Here is an 18548-nt window from a genome sequence, read left to right as displayed (position 1 = left end):
ATTAATTACAGAAAAGAAAAAGTCAGCTATACTAATAATAACTGCTTACTACTCTGAATGGGAATAGTGAGTAGTTATTATTAGTGACTGGAGTTTTGCACCAAATGCACTCCCTTAGCTACTTTAAAAACCTCATAGTAAAACTTGCCATCGATAGTTGGATCAAGGAGGAAGAATTCCTTGTGGAAAATGCTTTGGATATCCAAAAAAAAAAAAAAAAAGAAAAGAAAAAAGATCATCTTTGACTTGACATAACTGCACACTTCACCACTTTTTTTGAATATATTGTTTTTAAGGTTTTAGCAAAATTTAATGCAGATTCTTTGCTCCTTAAATTCTTCGAATTCAATTGGATAAAAAGATCACTGACTCACTAAAATAAGACATTACAAAAATGCACATAACTAAAGAACACAGATTGCATCTTCCTGCCTGTTAGCTTACTGATTCACAAAGAGTACTCTTTGCTCCTTATAGCAGTCAAAGGCATTAACTGCAATTGGTTCTCATGCACTATTCTAATTTCCTAAACATTATAGATAGCACCTTGTGCTTGCATTTTATGATAAGGTGACGAATGGGTTGGATAAGGAAGATTCATATATGAGGGTTGTCTGAAAAGTTCTCAGCCTCGATCATAGATGGCAACACTATCAACAAGACTTTTTTTTCCTAAGTTGGTACATTTGTCATAAGCATCCATGTGAAATTGCAAGTCATTCTATCAAGTAGTTTGTTTTATACAGCTATCTGAAGCTTTAGAAGGTTTAATGCCAAAAGAAATTCATTCAAAGTTCATAAAAGTTTATGGGCACTCTTCTCTTTCATTTTCGACAATTAAGAACTGGGCTGTCGAGTTTAAATGTGGCCATACCAGCCTTGAAGATGATCCACGTGAAGAAAGTTTAAAAAGTGTAACAACACCAGAAATCGTTGATCAAGTGCACTATTGGATGACTGGCAAGTCAAAGTGTGTGAAATTGCTGAGACTACAGGCATTTCAAAAGAATGTGTTGGATATATTTTGCATGAAGAATTGCAAATGAAAAAGCTTTGTGCAAGATTGGTGCCGCACTTGCTCACAGCAGATCAAAACCGCACTCGCATGAAAATCTCTGAACAATGCATGGAGCGTTTTAACAAGAATAAAACTGATTTTGTGTGCCGATTTATTACTATGGATGAGACTTGGATTCCCCATTACACACCAGAATCCAAACAGCAGTCAAAACAATGGACAAAAGCCTTTGGTTTGAGCACCAAAGAAGACAAAGTCGATTCCATCAGCAGGAAAGCTCATGGCATCGATGTTTTGGGATGCCAAAGGCATTTTGTTTATTAATTATCTTGAAAAGGGTAAAACAATAACCAGGGAATTTATTCCAATCTTTTAACCAGACTAGATGAAAAAATTCGTGAGAAAAGACCCGGTTTGTAGAAGAAAAAAATCATCTTTCATCAGGACAATGCCCCTGCCCATAAAGGTGTTTTAGCAATGGGAAAATGAAGGGATCTGCAGTATGAATTGTTGGAACAATCACCCTATTCTCCAGATTTGGCTCCCTCTGACTTTTATCTCTTCCCAAAACTAAAACTCTTCCTCACTGGTCTGCGTTTTTCTTCAAATCAAGAGGTGATTTCAGCTGTAGAGGGGTATTTTGCAGATCTTACTGAGAACCACTACAGGGACAGGATAATGCTGCTGGAGCATCACTTGAATAAATGTATTAGTCTTAAGGGAGACTGTGTTGAAAAATAAAAATAATTTTGAAATTATAAATTGTTTTTTCATTGTTAGGCAGAGAACTTTTCAGACCATCCTTAAATACTGTTAGGGAGATTATGTTGAAAAATAAAAATAATTTTGAAATTATAAATTTGTTTTTTCATTATTAGGCCGAGAACTTTTCAGATGACCCTCGTACTGTAATATTCTTGGATTTTGGAAAAGAGTTTGATAGATTACTTAATGATAAGTTGCTATACAAGTTGAAGAGGATGAGAATGGATATTATATTATTATTATTATTTTCCCAAGCACCTCCAAGGAGTCAAAGTTTCATAGTGGGAGGTCCCTTTGTTATACACACAGCTCATCTTACCATGCCTTCAATACATTCAAATTGTCTGCAGACACCACACTCTCAGGCAAAGCATTCCAATCATTTATAACTCTCCATGCAAAAAATCTGCTTCTCCCTTGCTCACACCCTCCATATACAGCTTCCAGGGATGACATTTTGGTCTCTCATTCTCCCACTATTTTAAGAAAAATCTTTTCAATGTTAATCCTATAAAAAGCCAATACCAAGTTTTATGTCATTATCATATCACCCATTTTCCTCCTATCCACTAGACTCTGTAAATTGCATCTTCTCACACTTTCTTCATACTCACCATTCCAGAGACCCGAAACCACTTAAGTTAATAACCTCATAACCCTTTCCAATCTCTTCCTTTGTTTGAAAACCAAGTGACCAAATTTGTGCACAGTAATCTATATGTGACCTAATTAAGACCTTATACAATGGAACTAGAATTTCTTGATGTGGTGAACACTGACTTGTGTCCACCACATCATTGCCAGAATTTGTTGTGCTGCCCACAAAATTTTGGCAATGTGTCCTCTAAATTTTAGATACTTATCCATCATCACCCCATGATTTATTTCCTCCACCTCTGCAATTATATCCCAACCAAGTGTTAACTCTACATCTTGTCTTTATTTTTCAAATTTTAAAAATGTTACATTTTGAAATATTGAATGCATATTCCCACTCCTGCACCCACTCATGCAGTCTATTCCAGTCTTCTTACAAGGCACAATATTTGCTTTATTCCTCATAGTACCTCCCAACTTTTCATTACCTGCAAACAGATGAATATCCACATTCAAATACAACCACACAGATTGGCTATAATTTGATGCCTGAGTTCTGTCCATCATCCCTTACGAAGCAGTACAATCTTGTCTTCATTTTACTCCTTTGGAACTTGACCCAATGTAAGATTTATATTAAACAAGTATGCCAAGACAGATATAAACTCCCTGGCACATTCCTTCAAATTACATAATCATATATCACTAAGTCCTACAGTAATATTAACATCAAGTTTGCTCAATTCCCCACACACCTCTTACTCACTCACAGTCAGCTCTTCTCCTCATCACCTGCTCTTGAACTTTCCATGTCACATTCAAAATGATGAAAGATCTTTATGAACTGCTCATTATATATCTCAAATATATATTCCACAGTAGTCATCCTTATACCATTCTCTCCAATCAATGTCATCCCTTCCATAACATTCCTTTTTTATTACTTTTGCTAGCTACATATCGAAAGAACTCCCAAGGTTTTCTTTCCCCACTTCTTTAGCTAAGTGGTGCTCATATTGCACTTTTGCTACCATTACCAAGCTAGTCACCTTTCTTGCCTATTCTTTGCACTCCTCATGGAATTGGTTATTACCACTCATCTTATGCTCCCTTTATAATGCCTTCTTTCTTTGTTGCATGCTTAATCTCTTCATTCATCTGTTTCATACCTACCTTATTTAACCTCTTAACCCTTGGAATACATTTAGACATTGCTTCTGCTAGATAGTGCTTGTATAATACCTTCAGCATTGATTTCCTTTCCAACCAAATTCTCATTCCATGCTACACCTGTAAGCTGTCTCCTGAGCTTCTGATAATCATCAGCCTTGTAGTTCCATGTATATCCTTTCTTCAGAGAAGTCATCACATGGCTGGCAATCAAGTAATCCCACCCAGGTAATCACTTCATGGTCACTCTCACAAACTGAAGGGAGATTTGACGCTTCATTTATGATTTTATTCTCTGACGAGATGATCAAATCCAAGACCCTCAATCAGTGGATGCTCTCTGATACATACTTTTTGGTAGTTGTCCCTGAAAAACTCTAGAAATTTATTTTCTCTACTTCTGTTTACATCACCCCAATATATATTGCCATAATTAAAATCAACCATAATCATCATCCTTTTCCTATCTGCTTATACATTACCTTATTGCTATTCTCTACATTGCCAGGCCTATAGCAACAACAACATCCAACTAAGTATTCCATTCTATTCACTTCTATCTCTCCCTTGCATATCTACTTGTATGGATACAACTCTTTTACTATCATCAATAGCACTCCACCTGATTTTGTACCCTTTCTGTCTTCAAGAAAAGCATCACATCCTTTCATCTCTATTCCTGTCCAAATGTCATCCTCATCCAACCATGTCTCAATTATTCCAACAATTTTTGGGTGAACAATCTCAATCAATGCAACTATTTCATTGTTCATGTTTCTGATACTTCTGGCATTCATATATACATGTGGTCCCCAGGTTACAGATGACCTAACTTACAGCTTTTCATACTTATGAACGGGTTCCCCATAAGAATAAGTAATAATTAAATAATGAAATTAATAATTCGGGAACTAATTTCTTTTGTGCATTATTAAAGCAGCTCTTTCCGTTATTTGGAAATCAAATTTAAGGACCTGGGTCACACTTGCCATGTTTGAAGATTGGTTCTTGCACTGTTTTATTCTGCATTTAAGGCTTGTTACTTATGGCATACATTTCTGCAAGCATTCAAGGCTACAGAAGATGATGTGATGACCTTGAGAGAGTTCTGAAAGAATTATAACATCCATGATGCCATCAAAAACATTGCTGATTCTTAGGTGGAATTGAAGTAATCAACAGTTAAAGGAGTGTGGAACAAACTGTGCCATGATGATTTTCGTTGCTTCACAGAAGATATCGCCAAAGCCAGAAAAGCTGTAGTGGATGGTGGCAATGCACTGCAATTGTACATCAATAAAAATGATGTCATTGACTTACCAGAGTCCCATTCACAAGAATTAACCAATGAAGACTTTATTGAGATAGAGAAGCAGCTGATAGAAACACAAGAACATGAAGAATCAGAAGATCCAGAGCCAAGAAAGTTTACGACAAAAGAATTAGCTGAAGCCTTTCGTTTCATTGAAGCAGAATTTGCTAAGCTTGAGGAGCAAGATCCTAACATTTAGCGGTTTACAAAGGTTTACTGTGCAGTTAATGAGAACATCAAATGCTACAAGGCCATTTGTGATGGAAAAAGAAAAAGGCTGTGCAAACAACCCTAGATATCATTTTCAAGAAACTGACTTCAGTAGTAAGCTCCCCTCTTTCAGAATCAAATCCTGAGTCTCCTGCACCAGGTCCATCCTTTCTAGCACCATTTCCATCATCATCATCATCTTCCAGTTAATTCCCTTCCAGTAAGCATGACTTCCAATAAGCAAGTAAGAAGGACTGATGCAACCTTTAATATTATTTTTTGAAATTTCTCCTGTCTCCTATTTAAACTTTTTTGCATGAGTTTATTTTTATATTCTGTTTATTTGAATTAAAAGGAAGCTCAATAGTTTCATTGTCTAGTATACTTGCTCTCTCATTCTCTACATTAGTTACTATATTGGTTATATATTATATAGAGGGTGCTAGTGAGCGAAGCGCTGCAGATGCGATTTGAAGAGCTTCTGATTCAGATATTTTTTCCTAGGAATAATTAAGTATATATGCATAATTGTTTGAGTAAGAGTGGCTGTAAACGGTGTACGCTACCGGTATTATTAGTGTGGGAGATTTTTCTTGCCTAAACTAAATTACGAAATCGTTATTATTAGACCTAGTAACCTGCAGAGAGAAAAAAAAATGGCGGCGGCATTGTCATTCCATGATTTTAATTTAGATTTCAGTCATTTCGTTAAGTGTGAGGTCTGTTATATGTATTCCTTCGATTACATAAATGATTTGTGGATGTTTAGTGCGGATGGAAGAAGGGTGTGTGCGAAGTGTGACCTGAACGAGGAGCTGATGAATGCAAATAAGAAATTGATGACAGAAAGTGTTAGTGCCGATTGTGTCGCGAGTGCACGTTAGCAAGAGAAGGATGGTGAGAAAGAGAGGCGAAAAAATGTTAAAAAATCAGGAAAAAAAAAAAAAAAGAGCGATTTGAAAACCGTAACGGATGTTAAAAGGGACGAAAGTGAGGCGGAAAGAAATGAAATTGAGAGAACAAATGAAAGTAGAAATGGCATGATGCAGAAATCGCAAGTGAAAAAAATCAAAAGAATAAATGATAGCGAAATAAGAATGAATGATGGCGAAAGTTGGACGCTTGTTGGATCGAAAGTACTGAACAAAGAAAGATGAATGACAGTAAAAGTGAGAAGAATGATAGCGAAAGTTGGACGCACGTTAGTCCGAAAGTACGGAAACAAAGAAAGATAAATGAGACTGAAAGTGAGAAGAATGATAGTGAAAGTTGGACGTATGTTGGACCGAAAGTATAGAAACAAAGGATGAATGAGAGGGAAAGTGAGAAGAGGGGGTCGAGAGTTAGAAAGTTAGAAAGATTTAATGATAGAGAGAATTTGTCGCGAGATTCGGAAGGTGAACTGGATTGGATGAGGCAAGAAGTGAAATGGATGCGGAATGAAATTAAGAGAATTCAGGTCAAAACTATTAAAATAAATCATGATGGCATGAAAGAGTTAACGAAAGATGAGCGAGTGGCGTTGTATGGCGACTCCATTAAAAAAGGTGTGCTAGAGGATAAAATGCACAAGGTATGTTTTCCAGGCGATAAAATGAGTAGAGTGATTGAGGCATTGGATATGAGGTGGGAGCGAGCAAAAGAGTTAATTGTATTAATTGGTACAAATGATTTGAGAGAGAACAAAGAGCATGTCAAAATGAATGTCAGGAGACTGCTTGGAAAGATAAAAGAGAATAGTGTGACAGGAAGGGTACTCAGTGTGTTGCCTAGGTATGATTGTGGTGAAATGAGGCGGAGAGCAAGGATTATGAATGATATTCTGGCTGAAATGTGTGAGGAGATGGGAGTACAGTTTGTTAATGTGTGGAATGAGTTTGAGGGACGAAGTGAGCTGTATGGGAGCGATGGACTGCATTTGAGTGGTTATAGTGTGAGTCGCTTGGAGAGACTGCTGCTGGAAGGTAGAGAAGTGAATAGAGAGAATGAATCAGATCGAGAGGGGAGTGATGTGGAAGAGCAGGAGAGAAAGACAGGAGAGATTGAAGAAGTGGAAATGAATGGGGAGGTGAGTGGTATGAGTAAAGAAAATGAGAGAATGGGTGTGCAAGAGGAGCAGGGAAATGGGGAGGCTCAGGGTGGACAGGAGTACACAGCGTGAGAAAGGTGGATGCTCCAAGAGGACGTGAGAGCATGTGTAGGCAGGAAAGAAATAGGATGACCAGGGATCAAGAGGAAACAGATGGAATTGCAAAGCGTTTTAAAATGAAGAAGAAGAAAGGGAAATGGCCTCAGTCCAGCATGGAGAGATCACATCGAATGAGTGGTATCAGTGGAACTAGCTGTAGATCCAGAAATGAGCTGTTGTGTTTGTATACCAATGCTAGAAGTATAAGAAACAAGGTGGATGAAATGGTTGCACTAATTGCATCTGTGCACCCAAAGATTGTCGGAATAAGTGAGACACAGTTAGATGAGGACGACATCCTGACAGGAATAGAGATGGAAAGGTATAATGTGTTTCATGAGGATAGAAGGGGTAAAAAGGGAATGGAGTGCTATTGATGATAGAGAAAGAATTATGTCCATACAAGTTAAAGATGCAAGAGGGAAATAGGGCCAGTGGTTTTGAGGCGGTATGGTGTGAGATAGAGGTAAATAGAATCAAATACTTGGTGAGATGTTGTTATAGACCTGGTAATGTGGATGGTGGTGATAATGAAATGTATAGTCAAATAAGCCAAGCAAATAAGAAAAGGATGATCATTATGGGTGATTTTAATTATGGCAATATAGACTGGAATGAAGAGATAGCAACTGGAATTAAAGAAAATGAGTTTCTTGAGTTTTTGAGGGATAACTATCTCAGAAAGTATGTAACAGAGGGCACAAGAGGATTAAGGGTCTTGGATTTGGTCATCTCATCGGAGGATGTAATTATCAATGAGGTATCAAATCATCCACCAATTGGTGAAAGTGACCATGAGGTGATTACTTGGGTGGTTGCCAGCAGTGCAAGGACCCCTGAGAAAAAAGGGTATATGTGGAACTACAAGGGGGGTGATTATGAAGAGCTCAGGAGACAGCTTGCAGGTGTAGATTGGAATGAAGAGTTAGCTGGAAAAGAGATCAATGCAGCTTGGGGGATTTTCAAAAACTATTTAGTAGATGCAATATCTAAATGTATACCATGGGTGAGAAGGTTAAATAAGGTAGGTGTGAGATGGATGAATAAAGAGATTAAGCATGCGATACAGAGAAAAAGAGCATTGTGGAGGCAGCATAAGAGAAGTGGAAGTAACCAATTTCGTGAGGTCTACAAAGACCAAGCAAGGAGGGTGAATTGGTTGGTGAGGGTAGCTAAAGAGAGGTATGAACAGCAGTTAACTAATGAAGCCGAAAAGAATCCTAGGGAGTTCTTTCGATATGTAGCCAGCAAAAGAAAGAATGATTATGGAAGGATGACATTGATTTGAGGAAATGGGATAAAGACAGATGTTGCAGAATGTGTGGTGGAGATACTTAATGAGCAGTTCATAAAGATCCTTCAATCTTGTGAATGTGACTTCATGGAGAGATTGAGAGCAGTTGATGATGGGGAGGAGAGACTGACTGTAAGTGAGCAAGAGGTGTTTGGGGAGCTGAGTAAACTATATATAAATAAGGCTGTGGGACTTGATAATATATCACCACGTATTCTGAAGGAATGTGTCAGAGAGTCGACACCTGCCTTGACATATTTTTTTTAATACGAGTTTTGCACTTGGTCAAGTTCCTAAAGAGTGGAAGGGAGGCAAAATTGTGCCACTTCATAAAGGAGGTGTTCGAACTCAAGTATCAAACTATAGGCCTATCTGTGTGTCAGGTGTTGTGGTTAAGTTGTTGGAGAAGCTTGTGAGAACTTGGATCCAGAGTTGGGTTGACAACAATGGACAGCATGGATTTGCTAAAGGGAGGTCATGTTTTAGTAATCTACTTACTTATTACAATAAAGTGACTGCTTCCTTGGACAGAGGAGAAGGATACACAGTAATATACTTGGATTTTGCAAAGGCTTTTGATAGAGTACCTTATGATAAGTTGACAGTCAAACTAGAGCGGATGGGGTTGGATATTAGATTAGTGCATTGGATTGGAGACTGGCTATCTGATAGGTAGCAACAAGTTGTGTATGGGGGGTGCGATATCCAGGAAAAGGAAAGTCACTTGTGGAGTGCCTCAGGGGTCTGTTTTAGGGCCATTACTATTTAACTTGTATATTAATGATATTGGCAAAGATTTGGATGGAGATATTCAGTTGTTTGCAGATGATGCAATGTTGGGACAAACCATAAAGAGTAGTAAAGATGTTGCGGCCTTGCAAGAAGACTTGAATAAATTGAGTGATAGGGAAAGCAAATGGGGATGTGAGGTCAATGTTGCAAAATGTAAGGTTTTAAAATTTGGAAAGCAAAGATGGGATGCAGAATTTATGCTTGGTGAGAATATATTGTTGGAAGTAGAGGAAATAAGAGATCTGGGGGTGATAGTAGATAAGGATCTAAAATTTAGGGGACACATCGCCAAAATTGTGAAGACAACACAAAGACTTCTGGGAATGATGCAGAGGACACTGACGTGTTGAAGAAGGGAGATTCTTGTTCCATTGTATAAGGCTTTGATTAGGCCACACATGGACTATTGTGCCCAGATTTGGTCACCGGGTTTTCAGAAGGATGAAGAGATGTTGGAAAGGATCCAAAGGCGACTGACTAAGGTAGTTTCTGACATCTGGAATGTCGAGTATGAGGAAAGATTGAGGTGATGCAATTTGCAGAGTCTGGTGGACAGGAGGAAGAGGGGAGATATGATAGAGACCTACGAGTTGGTAACGGGTTGTTATAGGATCAATGCTGGAGACATTCTACAGAAAATAGTGGGAGATTGGAGAAGAATCAGAGGTCATAAAGAGGGTGTGATTAGGGGAGTGAGAGGCAGCTTTTTTTCGAGCAGAGTTGTGAATGATTGGAATGCCTTGCCTGAGAGTGTGGTGTCTGCAGGGAGTTTGAGTGTGTTAAAGACACGGTATGATGAGATGTGTCTGTGATAAAAGGACCTCCCAGATGAGTCTTTGACTCCATGGAGTCAAAGTCTTGTTTAATAATAATAATAATAATAATATTGTTCTCTATATTGGTTACATGGATCAGAGATGGCTCTCTGAATGATACCAGCATGTTATATATAATGGAGCAATGATTCAAGAAAGAAGGACAACTAGTAGTGAGCCCAGGGTTCTGTTTTTAGACACCTTGCTGTTTAACTTATTTGTATGTGATATTTCAAGTGGACTAAGTGGGGATCTTCAGTATTTTGCAGATGATGCAAAGTTAGAGAGAATGATAGTAACACTGCTGATGTTAATGTTTTTGAGGAAGATTTGAATAAACTTTTATCTTTGAAAAGAGATGAAAAGAAATGAAAAGGGTTTTAGTTTTAATATTAATAAGTGTAACATGTTGCATTTCGGAGTGCAGGGCTGTGTACTGTATTGATAGAAATATACTGCAGGAGATTCAAGATGTGGAAGTGATGGTTGACAGTAGATAATGAAAGTTTACATGGCATGTTGCAAACAGCACATTGTATTTCACATATGATATACATATGCTAACATGTAAGAATAAGGGTGGCTGTACCACTGGTCAGACCACATTTGTACTACTGTAATCTGTATTCATGGTCTCTCCAATGTTTCCACATCTGTGATGTGGAAACATTAGAAAGAGTCCAGAAATTATTGACTAAGACGATAATCAGGACTGTAGATAGAGGTTAAAGGAATATGGATTGCAGAACTTTCTGGATAGGAGGAGAAGCAGTGACATGATAGAGATGTTTAAATTGGTGAGAATATTTTATCTGATTAATACAGTGGGGATTACAAAAAGAGTAGAAGGTGAGTAGGGAAGAACTGGAGGGCATCCCTGGAAATTGTGTAAGAGGTAGATTTTTATATGAGAATTGTGGGTGAACACATTACTGGAATATGTTCCTATTGCAGGAGTATTAAAGATTTTAACATTCAGTATAATAAATATGTTGTCAGTTGAATGAACTTTCCTCAGTCAGTCTACTAACTTAATGGAGGGTGTGATAATAATAATAATAAACACCATCAGATTCTTTATTGTAATCTATAAAGTAAAATAAATAGCTTTCTGCATTTTTCAAGTTTCTATATCATTCTGATATTGACAACACTCCCCCCTCTCTCTCTCTCTCTCTCTCTCTCGCTCATTCCTCTGTTTTTCTTTAATCCATTTTGGATGTCCTTTGACTTCATCTGTTGTTAACGAGCCAAAAGGACTAAGTGACGGATCTTGCTCCACCTTTGCTTGGAGTTGCCTGGTGTTGTACTACCCAAGTGATTACTTACACTTGGGCTCGCCGATAGTTTTTTCGGCATGAAACTCTATGGATTTAGATCCGAGTTTCGTACCCAGCTATAAAATAAAACGAGATTTACCATCTCCCTTTAACTCATCTGTTGTTGTCAATTTTATTTCTTTCCATTATACCTCTGAGCCTTAGTTTTGTTATTATTATGACTACTACACCTTCCATGGAATCAGCAGACTCATTGTAGGAGGTTTCAACTGACAACACATTTATTGTACTGAATCTTTTCAGTACAATAAATGAATTCCAGTAATACATTCCATTCACTTCCAATTCTCCATGTAAAAAAATCTACTCCTCACATCTTTCTTCGCCAGGGATGGCCTCTAGTTCTTCCCCTCTCGCCTTCTATTCTATTTATAACCTCCTCAGAATTAATCAAATAAAATTCCCTAACTTTAATGTCTCTATCATATCACATCTCTTCCTCCTATCCACCAAATTCTGCAATCCACATTCCTTCAACTTCTCTTTCCATAGCCAACATTCCAGAGTCCAGTCAAGTTCTTTCCTAATAGCCTCGTTTTTAATATGATACTGCCATTGACACTATCTGTTCAGTTCTCTAATCTTTCTCAGGATCATATCAGTGTTTGGCAGTCTTGAGCAAGAGTTTTATTTCTAAAGCAGCTCTCAGATCCATAAGTAAAAATTGATTTGAACTGTTTACTGTGTTCAAACCAATTTTTACTTATGGATCTGATATGAACACTGTATACAGCTAGTTTAGTTTTTGACTAATCTCTCTCTCTTATTCCTTATAAATTTATTCAGTTGACTTTCTACCATACTAGCTCTGCTAATTCTGCTATCCAAATTTAATTTGTTTCCAAATTTAATTTGCTATCTCCACTAAAAATTGTGTGTATATAGTTGAAATATTTTACTTGCTCTATAGGTTTTTCCATTTAAAGTATAGTTTATGTTGTCAATGTTCCACCTATTTTTAGCTTTGTCTTTTTAATGCTGATTTTCATACCAAATTTATTACAGTAGAAACATTGACACATGTGCAGGACTTGCGCAGGATTTATTTAGGAGTATACCATCATCTGCATAAAGTAAAGAGCTGAGATCAACATCTCTAATCTTGACATCAGGTTAAATACTGGTTTCCTTCATAATGTGATTATTATAGATAATGAATAACAGTGGAGATAATGTACCCTTGTCACACACCTGACTTAACATCAAACCATCTTCTTGTACCTCCTTCAATTCTAACTGCTGATTTACAGCTGAAATAGAGACTATATATTGTTGATATAATGTCCCATTCACACCATACAACTGGAGCATTTTGTACAGCTTTTCTCTTTGTCATATGCCTTTTCCAGATCTACAAAACTAAAAGCAGATCCTTTTTATATTCCCATGGTTTCTCAACTATTAGTCTTAAAGTGAAAATCTGATACTGACAACCTCTCTTTTGCCTGAACCCAACTTGTTCTTCTCAAAGCTTCACCTCCACAATTTTTCTTAGCTGTTTCTCACAAATACTTACATAAATCTTACTAGGAACACTCAGTACAGAAATTCCTCTGTAATTCTTACATTCAGCTTTATTGCCTTTATTATAGATGGGTACACTGAGCGCTCTACTCCACATCTGGAATTTAACCCCCTGATCACACCTTCTGAATTATGCATTGTAGCCACTGTAAAATGTTTAAACCTCCATATTCGAGCATATCTAGTCAAATATCATCTACTCCAGCTGTCTTTCCACATTTCAGGTTTGTGATAACTTTTTCTACTTCAAGTACAGATATATATATACCATATATGTCGGCGTATAGGATGACTGGCGTATAAGACGAGGCCTAAATTTTAGGCTATTTTTAGGTTTTAAGCTTATGTCGGTTGTATAAGACGACCCCCCCAATTTCTTCTTTCTTGCATTAATGCAACATTATTTTTATATCTATGCATATCCTTTATTTTTTGCATAGCATAGCTTTACTATTTACGTGAATTACCCTAATTAAAAGTGATTAGCCCCAATTTTAATTAATTATTAATTTTGCATTTTTTTTAATTTTAGGATTATTAAAATTGTTATCATTTAAAATCATGGAACCAGCAACAAAATGACGAAAGTATGAAGCTCAATTTAAAATAACGGTAATTGAAATGGCAAAGCAAACTAATAACTGCTGCTGCAAGAAAGTTTGGCATAACTGAGAAGATGATAAGAGAATGAAGGAAGAAAGAAGATATTTTAAAAAAATTGACAAAGAAAAAATGTGTGATGAGAATGGGGATCACCCAGTGGTCGCAATTGGAAAATCACGTTGCAGAATGGGTATTCGAAAAAAGGCAGAATGGTTATCTTGTTACAAGAAATATGATTAGAGCATATGCACTAAAATGGTCAAAATTGAATCAAATCCTTGAATCATATTCACAATGAATTGAATCAAAGTATAGAATTTCAAGCTACTTCAGGATGGTGTAATCATTTTATGAACAGACAAAAAACAAAAATTTCTCAAAAACTACCAACAGATCATGACCACAGACTTACCAGTTTCCATAAATTTATTATTCAGTTGAGACAAGAACATAAATTTCTATTGTCAAATATTGGAAATATGGATGAAACTCCTATAAACTTTGATATGATAAGCAATAAAACAGTGGAGTGTAAAGGTAGTAAGAGTGTGCTAGTTTGAAATACAGGTCATGAAAAACAAGGTTTACGGTTGTGGTCATGTTTGGCTGATGGAACCAAGTTAAAACCAATGATCATCTTCAAACATAAAACTAAGCCTAAGATAAAATTTTCTTTGGGTGTTTTTGTACATTTTCACGAAAAAGGATGGATGGACAAAAATGGTGTGAAATTATGAGTAAATAATGTGTAAAAGCATTCCACACATTCTATGTTCTATACTAATAAACTGTGTTTCTTCTAATGAAGAAATACAGTTTATTAATATGGGATATTCGTAGTAATTTAACTAAGAATACTAAAAGTCTTCTAGAAAAAAATAACACAAAAATTGCTTATATACCAGGTGGTTTAACTTCTATATTTCAAACACTAGACGTCTGCTTAAAGATCCCATGCGAGAAGAGTGGAATAATAGGATATTGACTGGTGAAAAATCATTTACAAACGGTGGATCTATATGCACCATCACTTGATATGTTGTGCAATTTTGTGATCAAAGCATGGAATAAAGTAAAAGTAGAGACTGTAATAAAATAATTTAAAAAGTGTGGTATCTCTAATCTTATGGATGGTATGGAAGATGATCTGTTGTGGCACACTGATGACAATGAAAATGAAATCAATTCACCAGAATGGAACTGGGATCCATATGATGATCATTTAAACAAAGAATCAGAACTATTTTCAACAGATGATGAAGAAAATTAACATGAAAATTGAAGTTAATAATTATTATTTGTATTTTAAGATTTACATCTATTGTAATATTTTAAATAAATTTATATAATAAAAAATTAATCTGATTTGTTTATAAAAACTGCCTATTTTCTTATATAATGATGTATTGTAACTACCTAAATGTTCATCAAATTAAGCTTCCCTTTTTATACTCACCGTATAAGACGACCCATGATTTGAGGGGTTTTCTTTAGTATTTGAGAGTTGTCTTATATGCCAACATATACAGTATATTCTGTATGGCATTCCTGTTGAGTTTTTCTAAAACCATGCTGTTACTTCTCATTTCATTTAGCAATCTTTCAAAGTAATTACTCCATACATCAAGAACATCTTTATCCTCAGTTTTCATGTCTCCTTTATTATCTCTAATTCCTTTTACTCTTTCCTCCATTTCTGAGTTTTCTAAATAGTCTCCATATTTTACCACCTTCTTGATATTTTTATTATTATTATTATTATTATTATTATATCACACCTCCAGGGAGTCCAAAGACTCATCGAGGGAGGGCATCAACTCTACAACTCTACGTCTCACTACTCCACCAACCTTCATCATCTAACACCAATGCCATCTACCATCACTAATGCTTTCACAGACAATCACAAACATCCATGCCCATGGTGGGATTCGAACCCGCAGCCTTTTGGCTGGAGAGCGGATATGCAAACCACTCGGCCAACCAGGCCAGCAAAGTAGTCCTTAAATTTATTTTTGAATGTTCTTACCAAAGTCTTCCCATGACTTTTGTTTAGCTTTTACACAAAGCTTTGCTTTTGATAGGTTTTCTTCTTTTCCTTGAATGCCTCTTTAAATTCCTGTGTCCACCATGGAGTTCTGATTTTTCTGTTATTTATCCTTGCAGATTAACTCACCACATGCCTCTCTAGCTGAATCAATCAACGTTTCCTTTAGGGTTTTTCCACTAAATCTCCAAGGTTTTGTTATTGTTTTCATAGGCTTTCTTTTTTTCCTGAATAATGTTTGTGTATTTGAGTCTACAGTTCACATCTGATATCTGTTCAACTTTGATTCATTTCAAAACTTTCTTACATACCCTTCTTTTCAATATGAAGTTCAATTTTATCTTTCTCACTAAATGGTGATAATTTCCTATTTCAAATACTCTGTATACTCTTGTGTCCTGAACCAGTGCATGAAAACATTATCATCAAAAATAACATACTCGACAAGACTTTTCTTATTCCTTACATCTTCTCATCATGTGAATTTGTGCAAATTTTTATGTTGAAACATGGTGTTAGTAATAACTGCATTACCTGAGCAGAAATCTAGCAGGTACATAATTATTAGCTTTGCTCTTTTCTCCAAATTTTTCCAAAATATTCTTATATGTCTGGTAATCATTTCCTACTGTACTGTTTAGATCTCCAACAAGCATAAACTTTTCCTTTATCATTGTGTCAACTGCCTTCTCTAATGCCTCAAACAATTCCTCACTTCTTCCTTAATAGAATCTTCTATGAGAATATAAACATAAATAAGTCTCACTGTCCATTTCCCAATCTGATATTAGCTGATATCACTCTACTTGATATTGGGCATCATTCAGGAAGATTATCCTCATATTTAGTGTTTAATATGATAACTACACCTTCTTTTACCCGATTGTTATTTTCTGAATATAAATCTTGCCTTTGTTGCTTAGAAAGATGACACCTGTTTTTGTCTTCTTTGTTTCAGTAACACCTAATATGTAGATCTAGTACTTATACAATTCTTATGCTAGTTCCATTTCTTTTCCATTGATGCTTCTTATGTTGATAATGTCAATCTTGATCTCTGCTGATGTTGAGTTGAGGTTTATTCCAGTAGTTGACTTTTGCTTTTTGCCCTGGTTCTCTGACAAAAACAATGGGGGCATTTTTAATCCAGCCGGCATGAAATTCCACCATGTTGTACTATCATTTTGAATTATGGTTTAACCCAATAAGAATACAATTTGGTCAGCTAATTCTTTTTAGCAGATCAAACAGTATGAATGAGGATTGTCAGCCCATCCTCATTTGTTCAGTATCCAAGTCGATACCCAACAGAGTGCACCACATGAAGATGGAATTGGAAATCAGCAAGAATCCGTGGTCAATTCTCTGCATTCTCCAAAAGGCAATGTGAAAGTCTCCTCCCAGTTATCCAGCCTTGACCCTTAACCACCCCATACATCGAACTCTGTTAGAAAAAATGGGGATGGATGTGACATTGGGTGGCTGCTGGATAGATATCAAAAAAGTATATGAAGGAGCAGAATCCAGCAAAAAGTAGGATGTGCTACAAGGGTCAGTGAGATCACATCACTACTGTTTAATTTTTATACACATGATATAAGAAATAACCTGAAAAGAAATTTTCGGTGGTTTGCTGGGGATGCAAAATTAAGTATGGTAATAGTGAATCAAGTGATGTGGAGATTCTTTGCATGATGATTTAAATACATTGTTAGCATGGTCAAAAGATAATGGGTTTCAGTTTACTAAAATCCATTATCTTTTGTAGAAATGTAAAGTTGTGCATTTTGGGATAAAAAGATTACAATCTGTGAATCACATTGGTGAAACTGTACTCCAGGAAAGAGGCAAAGTTAGGGATTTAGGGATGGTGGTAGACAGAGGGTTGAAGTTTAGAGGACATATTTCAATGGTTGCTAATGTAACTCTGAGGATTACTTTGCTACTGATGAACACGTCAACAAGTAGAAATAAGGAAGTTGCTATTAGAAAAATCTCATCCACATTGATATTAAACATTCCAGAGATCAGAAACTATTTTGAACAATTGGCTCTGGACATTTTCCAACATCTCTTTGTCCTTTGAAAAACCAGTTGACCAAATCTCTGCGCAGTTCTGGATAATGGTAATGAGTAGTCCATTACCATTATCCATGTGTGGCTTAATTTCCTTGATTATCATTTCTTTCTTTTAATCTTTAAAGATACCTGTGGCATGATTATAAATAATAAATTACATGATAGCTACAGTAATTAACTTTAATGAAATGAAAGTACAGATATTTTGTACTGAAAATAACAGTACATCATCATCAGTGTGTAGAAACAAGCAATCAAAGGAACCAGATTACAAAGTACATACAGCAATTGGAAGTTTACCAATTAAAAACTATTGCTGTGTCTTAGAAATTAGTATTAATAAATAGTAGTATTAATAGTACAATTTGTTAATGTGTGGAATGAGTTTGAGGGATGAAGTGAACTGTATGGGAGCGATGGACTGCATTTGAGTGGTTCTGGTGTGAGTCACTTGAAGAGACTGCTACTGAAAGGTAGAGAAGTGAATAGAGAGAATGAATCAGATCGAGTGGGAAGTGATGTGGAAGAGTGGGAGAGTAAGAGAGGAGAGATTGAAGAAGTGAATATAAATAGGGAAGTGAGTGGTATGAGTATAGAAAATGAGAGAATGGGTGTGCAAGAGGAGCAAGGAAATGGGGAGGCTCAGGGTGGACAGGGGGTACACAGCGTGAGAAAGGTGGATGCTCCAAGAGGATGCTCTAACAGCATGTGTAGGCAGGAATGGGATGACCAGGGATCAAGAGGAAACAATTGGAATTGAAAAGGGTTCTAAAATGAAGCAGAAGGGGAAATGG

The 18548-nt window shown here is 36.4% G+C and overlaps 1 protein-coding gene across 5 annotated transcripts in view; it reads right to left on the bottom strand.

Annotated features, from left to right (window-relative positions):
* The window catches only part of LOC150097613 (papilin-like), a 1184257-nt gene that overhangs the window by 338491 nt on the left and 827218 nt on the right, over nt 1–18548 (bottom strand). The window lies entirely within an intron of this gene.

This window comes from Typopeltis vanoorti, chromosome 17 (assembly GCF_054136105.1).
Source record: "Typopeltis vanoorti isolate ZY-2024b chromosome 17, IOZ_Tvanoo_1.0, whole genome shotgun sequence".
Classification (NCBI taxonomy): Eukaryota; Metazoa; Arthropoda; class Arachnida; order Uropygi; family Thelyphonidae; genus Typopeltis; species Typopeltis vanoorti.
The sequence above is the reverse complement of the archived record's forward strand: the minus strand, read 5'-3'. Positions and strand labels throughout refer to the sequence as shown.